Genomic DNA, 5,000 nt, shown 5'->3' on the forward strand with positions numbered 1-5,000 from the left:
ACATGTTGGTGCATCCTCAATGGCAAAACAGCTCATGCAAGTTTGGGATCATCCTGATATTGCTGGCACTGCTAAAAAGATAGTCCAGTCTTGTCTGGTCTGTCTCCAGTATAATCCTGGAAAGGGAACGCGAACAGGAGGGTTTGCGACACCAACTGCACCTTTTGAGGTCCTGCAAATGGATTACATTCAGTTTGAGCGCTGTAATAATGTAAAATATGTCCTAGTAGTGGTTTGTGCCTTCAGTAAATGGGTGGAGGCGTATGCTATGAAGGATAATACAGCTCTCACGACAGCGACAGTTCTCCTAAAGGATTTCTTTCCTCGATTTGGCGTTTGTTAGAAATGAGGGGGCTCTGGTTGACGCAGGTGTGAACCCACAACAAGCAGGGACCCTTTACTTCTTGTCAGGGCGAAGGATGACTCCCCAGAATAACCCCTGCTCACCCTCTAGGTGCGTGGTGCGAGCAGTCTAGGCTAAGTCTCAGGCGTACACGGTTAAGAAAATGCAATTACACATACAGTAAACCCCTTGCATGCACCACAAACGGGCACCAATCAGGAAGTATATAAAAATAAGCTTTTATGTAGATTCAGCAGATTCAAATACAAGGCCCAGTAACGTTGAACTGATGGGGCCACAATTCTTAGGAATACGGGAAAGTCTCTTTGTTACGGAAAGTTCTTTAGGCGGGCACAAGGTAACTGTAGGCCTCAGCGCACTCCGTGCTGAGGCGGCGACCGGGAAGCACACGGCAGATGACAGGGAAATCAGAACGTTGCGGACCCTGGATCCGATGCGAGCTCGCGGTCGAGTTCGTAAGTACAGTACCTTGTTTCTTGACGCAAAGGCGGGTGCGGGATTTCAGCGGCTCTTCGACAGAAGAGCGAGGCGGCGTCCGGGGCTCCCACACTTCACGATGGGTGTCTGATCTTCAGGCTCACGACAAGAGCGGGGTGTTGCAGGTGGCGGGTGAACAAAGCGGGGCAGCCGGGCACGCAGATACGTCCGGGCCGTCCGAGGCTTGGATATGCTCACAAACGTCGATTCCGGCGGGAGGGTGAAGGTGCACAGCGAGCCTCCAGCGAGCGAGGTGACAGGGGCAGCCCAGCACAGCGTAGGGGGAGCGGCTCCGATCGAGCGAGGCTCTTCCCAAGGCGGGGGCGGCTAAGCAGTCCTGGTCACGGCTCAGGGAGGGACTGGGGCACGAGGGTCACAGCTCCGGCGAGGGAAAGGACACCACAGTCCAGCGGCAGGCGAGTGAAGATCAGGTAGAGCCCAATGGTCCTGGGGCTCAGTTCAGGGGGCAAGCTCAGTTCCAAGCCCTTGGAGATCGTTTTGGAAAGCACAAGTCTTGAAAGTAAAAATAAAGCAAAGTCTTCAGCAACAGTTTCTCTTCTCCCCTTTGGCAGCAAGGTCACCACTGCAGGCCAATCCCCCAGGACAGGGACAGTCTTCCTCCTACAGCTTTCCCGGTGCCTCCTCCTCAGGCAGAGATTCTTCTTTGTCAAAAGCGGATCTAGTTTCTCAGGAGCAGGGCTCCTACATTTATACAGCAAATCTTTTGTTCTCCCAGGCCAGGGGGGCCCTTGCCTAGTCCAGTCCGGTTTCTGAGCACTTTGTTTACGCGATGCAGGCTTCTTCTTTCAGAGTGCAGGGCAGAGTCCTCAGACGCTCCACAGGGGGCGGAGCCGGCATTGAGGGGGCAGAGCACTGTCCTATTCAGAGCCTAGGAGCACTCCTCCCACCCATCTACCTGTCGATCTTCCTATTCACCACCAGGCTACCTAGCCCTGCCCATCTGGGTTCCCCCAGCCCTGTCACTCCAGCCAGACATCAGATACACATCACGCAGAGGCGGGCTGAAATGTTTAGGCAAGCAAAGGCCAACTTTCTAAAAGCGGCATTTGCAAACCCGGAATATTAAAATAAACCTTGCGAAAAGATGTATCTTATTATTCCGAGTTCAGGCATACTAAACTCGATCTCCTACCATGTTCCCTGGGTCGGTTAGGATCATAGGGTGTAACAATCCAGGCCGCCCATACTGGCCTATGAGAACAGGGTAGCCTTACAGCAGTGAACAACAAAATGGCGGTCATTCACTACCAGGACATGCCACGCATCTAGGCTTGTCCTACCTTATGCTCACAACGCACCCTGCCCTTGGGCCTACCAGAGGGGTGACTAATATGCAGCTAAGGGAAGGTTTCAGGGACCGGCAAGTGTGGGCACTTGCCAGTCAGCATGTCAGTACCAGACTGCATGCAGGTTCGGCGATGGCAGACCTTAGACGTATTTTACCGGCCGCTTCTGTGGGTGGCACAACCCGTGCTGCAAGCCCACCAGCGGTGTTTGCATTTACATGCCCTGGCGCTCCTGGCGCACTTTACTGGGGTCTGATAGTAAATCAAACAATCCAATCATGGAATCCAACCAACATATACAATTTACAAGGGAGCACTCGCACCGCGACACTGGTTGGCAGTGGCACAGCGCGCTGAGCGGCCAACACCATAAAAACACATGAGGCACAGCGACAAAAAGAGGAAGGGAGACTCACGCCAAGGTGCCAGGTCTAACACGTGTCCCCTCCAGCTGAAAAGTGGGGAGAACTACCCTACCCCAGGGAGTTCCTCATCACTAAGGCGGAAAAATCTGGACAGACCGTCAGCATTGGCGTGATCTGTACCAGGGCGATGTTCCACCGTGAAATCCATACCCTGTAGGGAAATGGACCACCTCAACAGCTTTGGATTCTCACCCCTCATATGCATCAACCATCTGAGGGGCCTGTGGTCCGTCTGAACCCGGAAGTGAGACCCAAACAGGTAGGGTCTTAGCTTCTTCAGCGCCCAGACCACAGCAAATGCCTCACGCTCAATAGCACTCCACCTCTGTTCCCGGGGAAGTAACCTCCTGCTAAGAAAGGCTACGGGTTGATCTAGGCCCCCCTCATTAATCTGTGAAAGAACAGCCCCCACACCATGCTCTGAAGCGTCTGTCTGAACGATAAACTCTTTGGAGAAGTTGGGAGCCAAGAGCACGGGCGCCGTGCACATAGCAGTTTTCAAGGCCTCAAAAGCTTCCTGACAGGTGTCAGTCCAAATCACTTTCCTGGGCTGCTTCTTCGAAGTCAGCGCTGTCAAGGGGGCAACCATGTTGCCATACCCCTTGACAAACCTCCTGTAGTACCCAGTGAGACCTAGGAAGGCTCTCACCTCTGTCTGGGTTGTGGGCGCCTCCCAATTCAGGATGGTTTCTATCTTGGGCTGAAGGGGTGCCACCTGGCCACTCCCAACTTGGTGTCCCAAGTACACCACGGAACCCTGCCCGATCTGGCACTTACTCGCCTTGATCGTGAGCCTGCCTTGCGCAGCGCCATCAATACTTCCCAGAGGTGTCGCAGGTGTTCTTCCCAAGTGGAGCTGAACACCGCGATGTCATCCAGGTAGGCTGCACTGAACGAATCCAGCCCAGCCAACACCTGGTTGACCCATCTCTGGAAGGTGGCAGGGGCATTCTTCATCCCAAATGGCATAACCCGGAACTGGTAGTGCCCATCTGGGGTGGAAAATGCTGACCTCTCTTTGGCCCCCTTGGTCAAGGCGATCTGCCAATACCCAGACGTTAAATCAAACGTGCTGAGGTAGTTGGCAGCCCCTAGCCGATCGATGAGCTCATCAGCTCTGGGGATGGCGTGTGTGTCAGTCCTAGTGACTGAATTGAGTCCTCTGTAATCCACACAGAACCGGAGTTCGGGTGTGGCTCCCGGTGCTGCAGCCTTTGGGACCAAGACCACGGGGCTGGCCCAAGGACTGCTAGAAGACTCAATTACCCCGAGTGCAAACATCTTGGAGACCTCCTCCTTGATGCATGTCCTCACCCTGTCAGTCACCCTGTAGGCCTTGTGCCGCACAGGTGGACTATCCCCAGTGTCCACATCATGGACGCACCAATCAGTGACACCAGGGACCAGGGAAAACAGATCAGAAAATTGTCCCAGCAACTGGCGACAATCATTCTGTTGCTCAGGGGTCAGGGTGGAAGAGAGGATGACACCATCCACTGACCCATCTTGCTCCTTGGCTGACAGGAGGTCAGGAAGAGGTTCGGACTCCTCTTCCATTCCAGCATCTGTTGCCAAGAGCATGCCCACTTGGGACCTCTCCAAGTGGGGCTTGAGGCGGTTGACATGTAGGACCCTTAAGGGGTTCCTAGGAGACTTCAGGTCCACCACGTAGGTAACAGGACTCTTGCGCTCCACCACCTCAAAGGGACCGGTCCACTTATCCTGGAGCGCACACGGCTCCACAGGGGCCAAGACCCATACCTTCTGTCCAGGCTGAAGCTCTACCAGAGTGGCATTCTGGTCGTACCACCGCTTCATCTCCACCTGGCTGGCTTCCAGATTTGCCTCAGCAAGTTGCCTGAATCGCCTAGTCTGATTCCTGAAGGCCAGCATGTAACTATATACATTCTGGGGAGGTTTCCTGGGAGATTGCTCCCAGCCTTCCTTGACCAGACTTAGAGGTCCTCTGACTGGGTGACCATACAGAAGCTCAAAGGGACTGAACCCCAGAGACTTCTGTGGCACCTCACGGTAAGCGAAGAGAAGGCATGATAAGAGGACGTCCCACTTACGCCTCATGGGTCCTTCTAGGCCCATTATCATGCCTTTGAGGGTTCGGTTGAATCTCTCAACCAACTCGTTTCCTTGGGGGTGGTAAGGGGTGGTGAACTTGTAGGTTACACCACACTCTTGCCAAAGAGATTTCATGTACTTGGACATGAAATTGGTACCTCGGTCAGACACCACCTCTAGAGGGAATCCCACTCGGGAGAAAATTCCCATCAGTGCACGTCCCACCACGGGGGCCGTCACTGTCCTCAGAGGAATGGCTTCCGGGTACCGGGTGGCATGGTCCACCAGGACCAGGATGAACCTATTGCCCATCGCTGTCCTGGGGTCCAGTGGCCCTACAATGTCAATCCCCAC

The sequence above is a fragment of the Triturus cristatus genome, chromosome 7, assembly GCF_964204655.1.
Source record: "Triturus cristatus chromosome 7, aTriCri1.1, whole genome shotgun sequence".
In the NCBI taxonomy this organism is placed as follows: Eukaryota; Metazoa; Chordata; class Amphibia; order Caudata; family Salamandridae; genus Triturus; species Triturus cristatus.